The 15,915-nt window shown below is 38.2% G+C and overlaps 1 pseudogene; it reads left to right on the plus strand.

Annotated features, from left to right (window-relative positions):
* The first annotated feature begins 477 nt into the window (after positions 1 to 477).
* LOC149221792 (DNA damage-binding protein 1a-like) overlaps positions 478 to 15,915 on the plus strand; it is a 47,494-nt pseudogene continuing 32,056 nt past the window's right edge.

Here is a 15,915-nt window from a genome sequence, read left to right on the forward strand (position 1 = left end):
AACTTTGTAAGGGGGTGGTTCATGCTGAGATTTGCAAGGGTAGGTCATACGAGCTGTGTCCTTTCCTCCTTTTGGCACTTTGAACATGCACCCATGTTACTAAAGTGTTGGAAGCCTCTTTTCAATCCAAAGACTGAGAAAATCAGAGTCGGCCCTATTTGGATTAGGCTTCCGGGCGCACCTTTGCAATATTGGTCCGAGAACATATTCAGAAGGATTGGGAATTCTTTAGGCACTTTCATGGAGTATGATAAATCCTACCAGACTACAGGCATGATGGCTTACGCAAGGATCCTAGTTCATTTGGACACTAGAGGAGGTCTACAGGAGCATATCACGATTCAGTGGAGAGCCTCCTCGCGCAAATAGTTGCTCGATTATGAAGGAATCCCATATCGTTGTAGAAGATGTCATCAGGTGGGTCACCTCTTTAGGGCATGCCCCCTCCTTAGGAAAAACAATCTGGGCACACAAGAAATGGAGTTGGACCCCCCTGCAGAACAACCTCCACCACCAGTAGCAGAGACCCATACGGAGGAGCAGATCAAGACATCGGATACTATTGAGGCACCAACTGCACCAGTCCAGAAGAAGCGAGGCAAGACTCCTATCTAGCCTCCCTCTCCTCCTATGACGCACTCCAGAGCTGCCAAGGGTGTTGTCTTCTCATCGGGGAGCGCAACACAGGGGCAGACTTCTTATCAAAGGAGGCAGTGCATAGGCAGGAAGAGGATTGGTTAATTCAAGAAGAAATTGATGGAACTCTCTACCAGTATTTTCATAGACCCTTCATCGACTTACATATGCAACAGGAGCCATAAGCCCACTATGTTTTTTGGCATACTTGTATATATTATGTATGTTGTTCTATTTTTATTTAAGTAGTTTGTGAACATATAGTACAGTAATGATCTCTCGACAAAGAGACAGTTTCCATTTTTGGAAGTCTACCGTTAAAATTGTGAAGAGACAGTTACCTCATTTTTGGGATATTCTCACAAGTGCTCCCTGCGTGGAGACTATGTTTTTTGGTTTTTTTTTTTAACACTCAAATGGAGAGGCTATCTAGACTCAATATGCATATGCTATGGCATGTACAGAATGTAATTTCTTATCATTAATAGAAATTACGACTTTTTTTCCAAGGGAAAAAAGGAATTTCATCTATTCGGTCTCAGATAGTCAATGGGTGTCACCTTTGGTAATTGTTCCAAAGAAGAATGGAAAATGGAGAGTGTGTATTGATTATAGGGAATTGAACAAAACTACTTTAAAAGATCATTTTCCACTACCTTTTATAGATCATATATTATATACCTTAGTAGGGAAGAAATATTTTTCTTTTCTTGATGGTTTTAGTGGATATAACCAAATCCAAATAGCACTATAAGATCAAGATAAAACTACTTTTACATTTCCATGAGGAACATATGCCTATAGGGTACTTTCCTTTGGATTATGTAATGCACCTACAACATTTCAGATAGAAGTTTTGTGTATCTTTTGTGATCTAATTCATGATTGTGTAGAAATTTATATGGATGACTTTACTGTCTATGAAAACACTTTTGAAGAAGCTCACTAAAAATTAGAAAATTTTCTCATTAGATGTAAAGAAGCAAATCTTTCATTAAGTCATGAGAAGTGTTTTATGATGTTTAATGAAGTCATTTTTTTGGGCCACCATATTTCAAATGATGGAATTAAAGTGGATACATCTAAAGTAGAAGTAATTTCTAAAATTTGAATTCATGTTTGTCAAAGATATGTTAGAATTTTTCTTGGGTTCACTGGTTATTATAGAATATTTATAGGCGATTTCACAAAAATAGCCTCTCCACTTTTCAATCTTCTTAGAAAAGACTTTAAATTTGTTTGGAATTATGACTGCAAAAAAGCATTTGAGACATTGAAGCAGAAAATCACTGAAGCACCAATTTTAAGACCTAATTGGTCTCTTCCTTTTCACATTTCCAATGATGCTTCAAATACAAATTTAGGAGTTGTGTTGGGACAAAAAGATCTAACTCCTTGTTGGGCACGACCCAACTTGGTCTAGTTTTGGTGAAAGACTCCACATTTTGAGGAGTGAAGTGCGTGGAGTCCGCAAAGTTCTATTTACCGCGCAGTGTCTAGGGGATTCAGGGTGGGTCAAAGCCCCTCATTTTGTAATGGGTATCGGGGTTTTAGTTAATTGTTTTGTTCAATCCATGGTATGTGGACCATGGTTTTTGTAGCAATGTAATGTCTTTAAGCACATGTAATTCTTTTTTGAAAAAAATATTAGATCACAACATAGAGAGAGCACAAGTGATCGAGTCTTTTGTTATGTGTTTTGGGTCTTAAGGAAAGGCTCCATAGTTGAGTGCACGAAGGCCTTGGAAGAGTCTACAGATGAGTGCGCAGGCCACCTGCAGCTGGGTGTGCAAGTCAAGAAGTTATATGTACTGAAATATCTATCTTAATAAAGAAGAAGAATTTTTGGTGAAGCCTTGTGTATTTGTATCTGTTATTTGTGTTCTATCTGTTTATGCAAAGTGTTATCACCTGGATTGAACCTCAAGCTGAAGGAAGGAAATGCCAGGGTAACCACAAACCACGCTTAGCCAAGTAGCTAGCACTACTAGGCTAGGAGAGGGCTCTCTCTGTAAGGATCTTAACCAAATTGGCTGGATCTAGAAACTGATATTAGGCTAGGTATAGTAGCACAAGGTTTGATTTGATTTTGAAGGGTTTTGCTGGATCAAGAGGAGCCAAATAGTTAGGGCAAGGAAATTAGGTCAAAACTGTAGGGTGTTCGATGGGGCAAGGTAGGCACAACGATCAAAACCTTGGGGTTTGATGGATGAGGTGAAATATGGGTGAGGAGCTAGGAATAACATGCAAACCTAATGGATTCTTCCTAAACTGAAGAAAACATAGACTGTGAATATTTCCCCAAAACAGAGCATAAAAATTATGGGTTCTGCCTATCAACTTGAAAACATCCACTTAAAAGCAATGAAATGATTGATAAAGTATAAAAAACATTTTAACATATGATCAAAATAGAGAAAACTGAATTGAACATCATACCATATGGATCCCAAAGAAATAGCTGCAACTTTTCATTAATCTCATGCTGAAACTGATACAAAAATTCTGTCTACTCAAAGCATAAACATCCAACTGAGTCCAACCCCTACAATGATTGAGGAAAAGCATTATATAGACCCCAAACAACTCATCCTAAGCTCAAGGGATCAAATCCATGAGAGGAGGAGTTGTTCCCAAAAAAATCTGAACTGCTAACAAGAAAATAGGGTGGTCAAAGTGACTCATCCCTAATTCAAACAAACTGATACATTACACCTCATGAACTTGTTTTACCTGATGAATCTACCCTTGTAAGCTCTAGAAGCATCATAATTACATTCAACTGATCAATTACAAGGATAAAATCATGATTTTCCAAGGTGAAAGTGAAAACTGGAACAAAAAAGTGAAAATCTAGACAAACTTTCAAACGCGCAGCACCAGTGCTAGGCGCGCAACGCCAATGTCAGGCATGCCGTTCAACCTAAGCTGCACTTTTGGAGGCCTTCCTGATGTCAAAATTGGGTCCACAATAGCTTGTTGGAAAGATCTACTTGTCTACTTTCCAAAACATCTTGAATTTTTGCATTTGGAGTTCATTTTTCCTATCAAAAGTCAATTCTCCCAACACTGCTCAGTGCGCAATGCCGAGGCGAAAAAGAGGGCAGAAAGGTCATTTTTTGAGAGTTTTTGGCTCTTTTGGGCAACTATTTCTGCTCCGAAACCTTAGCAAATGCACAGGGTGCATGTACTCATCACTGTGATTCCAAAAATGCTAACCTTTTCCTCATTGGATGCCCCAAAAAAGAGCGTAGGGCCCATGGTGCTGCGCGTTTGCCTTCCATGACTGTGCAAAAAATGGACTGTGTTTTTATGACCAATCAAATATTAGAGGCATGTAGGGATGCTTCAACAAGCATGTCAAGTCTCCTTCTCTCCTCTTGCTTAGTCCGTTTGTCAATTTTCTCATGAGTACTTTTGAGCTTGCTCCTTGCCACTTGGTTTCTCTTTGCATAATACTTGGCCATATTCCTTTACAACTCAACATCTCTGTTTTCTTTGTCCAAGAGGGTCTACAAGTGTGTGTTCACTTTCTCAAGCCAAGACTCTCTGTTTTCAGCTATGTTCTTGACCAATTTCTCATTTAGAGTGGGCTTCTCCTCCAATTCTGCCTCTTTTTGCCTTTCAAGCTTTAAGGCCTTTTTCAATCCTCTTGTTCTTGGCCTTTTTCTTTGTCCCTGTTCATCATCTAGCTCTCCATAATCTCCATAAGCCTCATCAAGCTGAAATTTGGCTTTCTCAGCTTCCCTCTTTGCCTTGATGTACTTGATTTGCATCAAATCCTGTTTAACTTCTAGCTTCTTGTTCTCTTGCTCATAAAAGGAGATAACATATTGGGCTCTTTGTAAATTAACCTCAAGCTCCATGATTTTGGAATCCTTTGCTCTCAAGGTAGATTGAGAAGATTTGTTTCCCTCCTCATCACTAGAGTCCACAAGGAGAAACTCCTTTTCAATGTCATGATCTTCATGCTGTTGTTTGACCTCTGCTTCCTCTACCATTTTCTCCTTTCCGTTAACCTGTAATGCTAATGACGAATGCAAGGACCCTCCCACTTTACATGGGGTAAACACCTTCCTCTTTCCCCTTTTATAGATGAAAACAAATGGCTAAAATTTTTTCCTCTGTGGTATACTACTTTGACCATGCTTGGTGTGTACATCATGCCCCTCACTGTCATCATGCTCATTGTGTTCCTCATCACTGTCATCATCTCTAGTGGGTGAAAGAATGGCTACATTAAATGGTGATGTAGATGGTGTGGAGGTGTCTGGTGAAGAATGACCTGTTGAGGATGAGTGATAAGTAGGCTGTGGTGGATGAGAAGAAGTAGATGGATGAGTGGAGGATGATGGAGGAATGTGTGGAGCTGGCTGAGTAGGTGGTTCATTGAATATTTCATTAGCTATGAAGGCATCCCAAGTAATGCCTAGTTGATCTAAGTGATGGAGGGCTATCATTTTAATAAGAGAATGATGGAAATACTATGCATCTTATGAGCTGGGTCCTTCTTCTGAGCAATATATGTCATCTTGTCAATATTCTTGAAAACGTAATATGGAAAATTGAGCATTCTTACCCTGGTAAAGTGCATGAGAAGCCTGAAGTGGTATGAGTATAGTCAGGAAAACCTTCCCTCACATGCGAAATACCTCATGATGATCTTCATTAATGGAACATACTTGTCCAAAATATAAGAGAAAGGGAAAATTCTCTTCTTATCATTTTTGAACCTTGTTTTAAGATATGGCTCATAAAAACTGTGATGCAAATTTTTCTGCTTGAACCATTTCTCTCCTGCATTTGGAATTCCAGTGGCCTATGATATGATGGCTGAAGATATAGTGAATGTGAACCCGACTAAAGTGACCTAGTTGTTTTGAAAATTGAGGATGAACTGCTTGGTTAATTGCTGATGAAAATTCACTGTCTCAACCCTCTGGTAAAACTCTAAGCAACCCATGTTCCTGAAACATGATACTGCAAGTGGTGATGCCATAAGTTCTATTGTATCAATGGGTTCAAATCTAATAATTCTCCCTCCTTTCTTGGTTGGCCTCCTGGGCTGTCTTTCCCCTTCTTCTGAACTACTGTATTCTGCCATGCTTTATAGGTGAAAACTTGAGGAACTAATATATATGCCAAGATGAGTGAAACAGTGAGGAGGTGGAGTGAAATACAGTCAGGATGATAGGAAGGTGACAAAATATAAGAAGTACTGTAACTCTAATCAAAGAGGTGATTTTGGAAGCATGTAAGGGAGATTTTCTAGGGTTTCAAAATTTAGGGTGTCTATTTGCTTAATTGCTAGAGAAAAAGAGATACTAGGCCACTTACTTGTTGTATGCAGGTAGTTGAAGCTTTTATGGCTTTGAGAAAATGAAGGAAGTGGTGTTTTGGCACTCCTAGAGTTTTCCAGACTCCTCTGGCCAAACGCGCAGCAACAAGTGCCAATGCGCAACACCCTCATCAAGTGCGGCCTTCACCCTACAGGCACACAACACCGTTTAATTTTACTCTGGCTCAGACTGGAAAACGTGCCCTTGACCCTACAGGTGCGCAGCAACTCCTCCCAGCATGAAGCACCCTCAGCAAATGCACCTTTTTGATTTGTTCCTCCTTCACTCAATCTCCTCTTTTCCAAGGAGAGCTTAGGGTGCAAAATAACTAATGAATTTTGAAAAATGCCTTTGAAAATTTTATAAAGAGAATGATTTTGATTTTTCTTTAGAAAAAACCCACTTTATAATGTTTTTTGGAATTTTTACTTTCCTCCAAATCTTTGTTTAATACTTTTCTCTCTTTGTCTCTTTTCAGGTGGATGATGCTTGGATTGAACTGATTTCTTCAATGGCTTTCATTATTTGCAGCAAGAAGAAATGCTTGGGCAGCTTATGGGATCACTTATTACATGAAATGACTTGAATTACATCGGTGAAACATATTTTTGAGATGAAAATTACATCGGTGAAATAAAATTTTTATACAATAAACATGACTTCCTACCAATCAAGATGAAAATTACATCAATAAACATGACTTCCTACCAATCGAGATGAAGATTACATCAGTGAAATAAAATTTTTGTATAATAACCATGACTTCCTACCAATTACTCTTTATTTATTGGTCTTCCTCATACCTTTGCCGCCCTTTATTTACACTTGAAACTATATTTTGACCTTGGAAATGGACCCTAAGACCTACTGGAAAGACCTAGGAAATGAACCCTAAGACCTAATGGAAACACAACTGCCTTGACTCTAAAAATAACATAACTGAAATCATAACTGAATGCAACATGGAGATGGGTCAGCAAATGTACCTTATGAGGGAAAATTTGATTTTTTGAGAAGAAGACAACCATCAGTGGACCATTTTGGCAAGACCTAGTGGAATGATAAAAAATCTAAATGAGACACCTAAAATGAAAATGCAAAGAGAAGATTTGATCCCTGATGGAAGTATGCATACATTGACACTAACATTGGCCTTATTGGGGATGACAACTCCTTGGAGGTGTCAAGAACATCGTAGACCAAGTTCCTAGTTGATTGAGCCAATACAGTCAAACAAATGAAAGACTGAAAATGTTTTACTTTTGAAAAATGACTTGATACAAACTAAAGACTGACTCACAACCGACTCTAAACTGACTCAAAAACCAACTAAACACAAAACACAACATTTAAGCTTTATAGCCTTCACTTCAGGCCCCAAGCTCAAATGACATTGTACTTCAATACTTGCAAGGAAAGCAAACTAGTATATATAATGATAGTGACACCACTTCAGCAAGTTGCATTAGAAATAATAGTGTTTCAAGAGCCTACCATTCACTAGTCCTCCTCAGCATTCTTGACCATTCATTTCCTTTAGTAACAATGCATTCTGTCCTCGATAGGTTGAGATTTTATAAGTTCCTTTCCACAAATTGTCAAACTTACCATGTTTCCCTTTTTCTTCATTTCGTACATCCCATCGCAGAACTACATATTTCAGTTGAAACTTTTCTGCCTTGGTTTTGTGGTCATAAATTTTCTTTATCTTCTCTTGCAGCCGTAAAGTGTTTTGAGAAACCTCTTCTCTTGTTTGTTGAAGGTGAATCATTTGATTGATTCGGTTCTAAACACCATCTTCTTCACTACCGGCTTCCTGCAATAATATCATGACCGGGACTGCAAGGGAGGTAGGAAACACTGTATCAATACCATAAACCATTTCAAAAGGTGACATACCTATTGATTTCTTACTACTCACTTTGTCGGCCCACAAAGCATTGATAAGCTTTCGATGCCAATTCTTTTTGTTTGCCTCCAACATCTTCTTAATAATGTTCACCAAGGATTTATTTGAAGACTCAGCTAGTCCATTGCCCTGCAGGTAGTACGTTGTGGAATGACCCAATGCGATGTTGTATTTTTTGCAAAACTCAACCATTCTCTTTGACTTAAACGCTGCTGCATTATCTGTAATAATCTTGTAAGGGAAACCAAAACGAGACAAGATATTGGACTCTAAAAACTAAATAATTACTGTGTCCATAGCTTGCCTTGTCGAAATGGCTTCAATCCATTTGGCGAAGTAATCAGTAGCTGTCAAAATCCATCTATGTTGTGCTGATGATGTAGGAAAAATTTATCCTATGAAATCAAGCCCCCATTGCTAGAATGGTGCATTAACTACGAATGGTTTCAAAGGAAGAGGAAGCAGCTTTCTTTTTCCTTGAAAAACTTGACATTCGTGGCAGCACATGACTATTTTATACAAATCTGAAAACAAAGATGGCCAATAATACCCTGATCTCAAGATTTTATTAGCGGTTGTTTTCCAAAACAAGTGACCACCACAATATCCTCTATGAAAATCATTCATTACCTGCTGAGCTTCATCTTACACCAAACAATTAAGAAGAACCCCTCTCAGATCTTTCCAATAGAGAGCACTATCTAAAATGCAGAATTTTGTAAATTTCAGATTTAGTGATCTACCTTACTTTTTGACATTCCAAGAGGAGGAGAAAGATGTTGAAAAACATATATACTATATCATATTACCAAGGTGAGTTGAGAAACATCTCTGATACTTGAATGGGGGTGCCACCATCTTTGTCATATAACATTGCTGCGATGAGATTTATGTCTAGAGCATGAAGATTCGACTCAGCCCTGAGTTTTTCCAAGCCTTGACCTTTGATCAGTTTCTTGGGCTTAATCTCAAGATCATACTCTAACATCGCTGCTATCCACTTACCTATTCTTCCATATGGATTAGTTTGCTTGAGGACATCTTTGACATCCATGTTGGGAACATATGCTATGGTATGTGAATGCAAAATATAGAATCGAAAATCCTTCAATGCCTTTATAAGAGCCAAAGCATGTTTCTCAATGATGTTATAGCGAAGATCAACATCTCTAATAGTCCGACTAAAAAATGCAATGGGTTGTTCCACCTCATCCTTCTTTTGCATAAACACCACAGCCAAAGTGTGCTCAGATGCGAATGAAAATATAATAAAATCATTACTGATCAAAACAGGGGCTGTGGTCAAAGCAAGCTTTACCAAGTTGAAAGATTTCATGGCCTCCTCAGTCCATTTCACAGTGTTATCCTTCTTCAACATATTAGATAACTCATGCAAATACTCAGCCAAATTATCTGTGTAAGAAATTCATCTTATCGTTGAAGGCTTGGATCTCCTTTATGTTGCGCGGAAAGTCTATTTGCTGAATTGCCTCCACCCTAGAAGGATCAATGCGAATACCATCTTTGGAAATTATATGACCGAGGAGTTTACCTTCCTCCATGGAAAAAAGACTCTTCTTTGGATTTAAATAAGTCTTGAACTCGCATTTCTGAAAAACAATTCTCAGGTGGTGTAAATGCTCATCATAAGAATCAGAAAATATTGTCAAATCATCTAAGTAAACCACTAAGAAAACATACTTCTCATTAGTGAAAGCTATATTCATGGCCCGCTAAAAAGCAACCTCGACATTCTTCAGCCCAAATGGCATCTTGGCATACTGAAAAGTCCCCCATGGTGTTTTGAAGGCAATTTTGTTTTGGTCTTTTTCGTGCACCAAGATCTGATTGTAACCTGAGTAGCCATCTAGTAGTGACATCCAAGATGATCCAACTACTCTTTGTAGAATATGGTCCATCTTAGGAAGAGGATAATTATCTTTCAGGGTTACTTTATTCAGATTACGGAAATCAATACACAACCTTATCTCTTCGGTATTTTTTCGTACTAGGACCAAATTTGAAACCTAATCAGATAATCTAATTGGAATAATGATACCAGCTTTAAACAATCTATTTACCTCTTTCTCGATGGATGGAAACAGCTTTGGGTTGATCCTCCTCAACTTTTGTCTAAAAGGTTTTTGATCTGGCTTGATAGGTATGGTATGCTGAATGATGTTCTTGTCATAAACTTTCAAATTTGAGTAATCCCACAAAAAAACATCAAAAAATTTAGAAAGCAACTTAACATACTTAGCTTTTGATTCAGGAGATAATGTTTTTGATAGCTTAACAAGCTTGGGCTGGTCTGCTGTTCCAATTTTTACATCTTCAACTCCTTTGTCAGTAGGAACCAAGGTTGGTTTTCTCGCCACAACATCTTGATCAAGCAACTCCTCTAAAGGTATAAGACCTCTAGGAATAACATTATCCTTCAGCTGTAAAACATCCATCTAATTTACCTCAATGTCTTGTTCATCAGAATCATTAACATCATTAATGAAAGCATTCTTAAATTTCCCTTCATTATGCAAAAAGGAATTAATTTCATTGTCATCCCAGAAAACTTGCTAATATCTCATATTATCCAAAATAGTAGGCCTATGTTTGACACGAATTTCAAATTTATTGTTGGAATTCATTGGAATTTTTAGATTTCTCACTGCTGTAGCAAGTGAATCAGCAATGATGTTTTGACTTCTTGGCACTGCTGCCAATGTGTATTCTGGAAACATTTTCAAGATATCCAGGACTACGTTCCTATAAGCTCTCATCCGTGGATGTTTCTCTTGATATTCTCCTTTGAATTGTTTAATCGCTAGCTCTAAATCACCATAAACATAAATCCTTTTCGCACCTAGCTTCTTCAAAATATTTAGAACTCTAATCAATGCCTCATGCTCCACTTCATTGTTAGAGAAATTGAAAGCTAATTTATAGGAAAACGATCTAACATTACTTGGAACTTTGTCTGGCTGAAAAACAGGACTTTGAATCCAAATTCCAATACCTGCACCATCTTTACCCAAAGCACCATCGAAGTCCATGCTCCAAAGGCCATCTTCGTCCTCTAGATGTTGGAATTCTGCTTCTGTTTCAATCTTTCCTTTGCTGGTTGCTTCATTTTTCTGTTCTTCACTGAATTTCTGCTCCTGTGGAGGTTGCTCAAAAGGAATTGCCACTTTTTCCTTTTCTTGATTAAGCACTGCTCTAATTTTTTCTGAAATTTCTGGTACATCATCTACTTCTATGAGCTGAATATCTACATCATTCAATCCACATTCAGTGTACAAAACAAAAGACTCTAAATTTGTATGTAAAGCACTTATCAGATGATTTATGGGCTTCTCTTTACTAGTGATCATATATTTCATCTTCTTTTCCTGGTACAGCTTCCTCAATTGACCGAAAAAAGGGATTGTAGCATAAGAGAAGTCAAGTTGTAAAGTGCCTTTGAGTTTGGCTCCCCACAATCTAGACAATAGCATACCAAATCGAGGTGGTATATCAACTACTACCACATCCATCAAAACATTCTTGGCTGGGATTTGATCTAAGGAAACCACCAAATCTTTGATGATACTAATGCAGTGAACTCTACCAAAATCAAATGATTACAAATCATGATATTTTCGGGTGATACCTAGGCCCAACTTTTCCATGATAGCCTTGGGCATGAAATTGTGGAAAGCTTCAGAATCAAGCATAGCATTATGAAGAATATACTCATGCAGTCTAAGACTCAAATAAAAGGGTTGGACTTCGCTATCTTCTAGCTGACCTTCTATAACTGGACCAAAAATAAGTTCAGGGTGATCAACCTCAACATTCACCATGTTGGACAAAGGATCAATTTGCAGTATTCTAGACACATGGTGTTTGTAATGGATATTCTTAACAAGCTCGGTCAAAGGAATAAACACTTTTAATTTATCAATTTCACTTTCTAAAGTAAAAGGTGTGACTTTTTCTACCTCTTTGACATCGATGTCCCTCTTATCTGTTTGCTCCTTTGTTGCACTATCCTTTTGCTGATTGTCTTTCTCTTTTGTAGTTATACCTGTTGATGGCTGGTTTACCTTGCTAGAATTCTGATCGTCATGCTCCTTTCCTTTTTTCTAATTGTTTAAGAGATAATTCTTTGACTGAATACCCTTCCTCTTCTGAATAGGACTGACCGGTACATCTCTGCTCCTCAAAGGATATTGTCTCTGCTGCACGCTCAAAGCATTCGTGTAACCACGCTGATAATCATCATAGTTGGCCTCCAAAACAACATCATTTGCTAAGATGTAGTCCTCATCCTTTAGAGTGTCGAAAATTTCTACATACTCCTCATCTTTGGTTAGAAATATAGGCATACCATCGGTAGTGAAGAAGTGATTTGTTTCAATTACCAGGTCTTCCTCTTCTTCTTCCACTCCTTGAACATAATTATGTTGCAAGGGAGTTCTGATCTGTTATTGTTGTTGCGCTAGTTGTTCGGTGCTTTTTTCTCTCTTTTCTTGATTCAGAATTAGGGCTGCTGATGCCCTCTAAAGTTTGGGTTCCAGATCTGCGGTTCAGGTTTGTCTGTGATGGACAATTGGTCAACCATCCTTTCCATTGTTTGAATCAATGTATCCATTTTTACATCTGAAGTAGATGCTTCTTCTTTCACGGCCACTCTTTTCTCTGATCTCATTCTTGCTCTTTTGGCCAAAAAGTTCACTTCTACGCTCAATACATTCTTTTGCATGTCTTCTAGAGTTGTAGGATCATGTTCACGCAACTGATATGCCATATCAGCATCAAATCCATCTGGAAACTTAAGCAAAGCCAATCCCTCTGGTGGTTTGATATTTGTAGGGATAACATTGTACACTGCATTAAATCTCACACAATAGTCTTGCACACTATTGCCAACATTTATTTTGATGTTCTCATATTCAGACAAGATCTGAAGGGGATTCTTCTTTACCTCCAACCGATCTAGAAATTGCCTATGGAGGATAGGTAGAGTAGTGATAGAAGTTGTTGGTAGGGATCTGAACCATTTTCGAACTTCTCCTCCAAAACTTTGTACAAACAACCTCATTATCACATCTTCAATTTCAACTTCATAAAGGTCAAAGAAATCATTCATCTTGTCTATGTGCTGTTGAGCTGTGATGGTTTGGGTGTCATTGAAGAAAGGTATTTTGGTTTGATAATCAGGGGGCATGGCACCAAGATTTTGAGGAAAAACAAGGGGTGCATATCGGGCAGCCATAACTGGAGGTGGGGGAGGTGGTGGATTTAAAACAAGGATTGGGATATTCGGTATACTCAAAGGGGGATTAATGATAGCTTGAGCGGTGTGAACAATCGATGAAGAAGAAAGTGGAGGGTGAGAGATAGTTTGAGTGGTAGTAGATGCAAAGGAGGTATTTCGAAAATCAAAAGATGGTCCATGAGTCTTATTTTGTACCCAATTGTTTAAGTTTGAAGAGAGGTTTTGCAAATGATCAAGAGTGTGAATAAGCTGTGACCTTGATTTATTGTGTGAAAACAAGTCTTCAGTGGGGTTATAAAGAGATATAGAGGAATCAACAATTGTCTGATCAATCCAACTTAAAGATTTACAGTGAAATAAACTCTGCTCAAAATTAATATCAAAATCAATGTCTTGCAAAGTGTTTAACCTTCCTGAGAGTGAACTAGCTTGAGGAATGAAATCCTCACTTGATTGTTCTCTAGTTAAACTAGATTTCTCTGCAGTGTTATTAGATTTTCGCCCAATTTTATGAGGATCACTGACAATGGTTGGAGGATTCGGATTTGGATTGGATCTGGAGTGCTTTCGGGAAGCCAGTATGTCTAATTTTGAAATTTAATATATTACTTTACAACTTTCCAATTCAGCCTATTAAATTCTAAAACTCATCATTCATAAGCTTAAGAATTCAAATGAAACATCTTACTGGGGTGATTAATTTCTGATCTTTTGTTCCATAGTATGGTCGCCACTATGTTATCACCTAGATTGAACCTCAGGTTGAAGGAAGGCAATGCCAGGGTAACCACAAACCACGCTTATCCAAGTAGCTAGCCCTACTAGGCCAGGAGAGGGCTCTCTCCGTAAGGATCTCAGCCAAATTGATAGGATCTAGAAACTGATATTAGGCTATGTATAGTATCACAAGGTTTGATTTGATTTTGAAGGGATTTGCTGGATCAGGAGGAGCCAAACAGTTAGGGTAAGGAAATTAGGTCAAAACTACAGGGTGTTCGATGGGGCAAGGTAGGAACAACGATTATAACCTCAGGGTTTGATGGATGAGGTGAAAGACAGGTGAGGAGCTAGGAAGAGCATGTAAACCTCATGGATTCTTACTAAACTGAAGAAAACACAGACTGCGAATATTTCCCCAAAACAGAGCATAAAAATTATGGGTTCTGCCTATCAACTTGAAAACATCCACTTAAAAGCAATGAAATGATTGATGAAGTACAAAAAAAAATTTAACATATGATCACAATATAGAAAACTTAACTGAACATTATACCACATGGATCCCAAAGAAATAGCTGCAACTTTTCATTAATCTCCTGCTGAAAATTGATACAAAAATGATGTCTACTCAAACATAAGCATCCAACTGAGTCCAACCCCTATAATGACTGAGGAAAAGCATCATATAGACCCCAAAAAACTCATCCTAAGCTCAAGGGGTCAAATCCATGAGAGGAGGAGCTGTTTCCAACAAAATCTGAACTGCTAACAAGAAAATAGGGTGGTCAAAGTGACTGATCCCTAATTCAAACAAACTGATACATTACACCTCATGAACTTGTTTTATCTGATGAATCTACCCTAGTAAGCTCTAGAAGCATCATAATTACATTCAATTGATCAATTACAAGGATAAAATCATGATTTTCCAGGGTGAAAGTGAAAACTAGGACAAAAAAGTGAAAATCTAGACAAACTGTCAAACACGCAGCACTAGTGCTAGGTGTGTAGCGCCAATGCCAGGCGCACCCTTCAAATTCAGCTGCACTTTTGGAGGCCTTTCCGATGTCCAAATTGGGTCCACAATATCTTGTTGGAAATCTCTGCCTGTCAACCTTCCAGAACATCTTGAATTTTTTCTTTTGGAGTTCATTTTCCCTTTCAAAAGTCAATTCTCCCAACACGGCTTAGCACGCAGCACTCAGGCCAAAAAGAAGGCATAAAGGTCATTTTTGAGGGTTTTTGGCCTTTTTGGGCAACCATTTCTTCTCCAAAACCTTAGCGAATGCACACGGTGCATGTACACATCACTATGATTCCAAAAATGCTGACCTTTTCCTCAATGGATGCCATGACTGTGCAAAAATTGGATTGAAAAACACAAAAACCTACTTCAAATTCAAAAATCATCCATTATTCCCAAAAATGTTTTCTTATGACTAATCAAAGATTAGAGGCATGTAGGGATGCCTCAACAAGCATTTCAAGTCTCCTCCTCTCCTCTTGTTTAGTCAATTTGTCAATTTTCTCATGAGCTCTTTCGAGCTTGCTCCTTGCCACTTGGTTTCTCCTTGCATAATACTTGGCCATCTTCCTTTGCAACTCAACATCTCTGTTTGATTTGTCCAAGAGGGTCTCCAAGTGTGTGTTCACTTTCTCAAGCCAAGAATCTCTGTTTTCAGCTATGTCCTTGACCAGTTGTCCATTTAGAGCGAGCTACTCCTCCAATTCTCCCTCTTTTTGTCTTTCAAGCTCTAAGGCATTTTTCAATCCTCTTGTTCTTGGCCTTTTTCTTTGTCCCTATTCATCATCTGACTCTCCATAATCTCCATAGGACTCATCAAGCTAAAATTTGGCTTTCTCAGTTTCCCTCTTTTGCCTTGATGTACTTGATTTGCATCAACTCCTACTTAAATTCTAGCTGCTTGTTCTCTTGCTCATAAAAGGAGATAACATATTGGGCTTTTTGTAAATTAAACTCAAGCTCCCTAATTTTGGCATCCTTTGATCTCAAGGAATATTGAGAAGATTTGTTTCCCTCCTCATCACTAGAG

This window comes from Pinus tabuliformis, chromosome Q (assembly GCF_031772625.1).
Source record: "Pinus tabuliformis cultivar Carrire ecotype Pingquan chromosome Q, CPIR1, whole genome shotgun sequence".
Lineage (NCBI taxonomy): Eukaryota > Viridiplantae > Streptophyta > Pinopsida > Pinales > Pinaceae > Pinus > Pinus tabuliformis.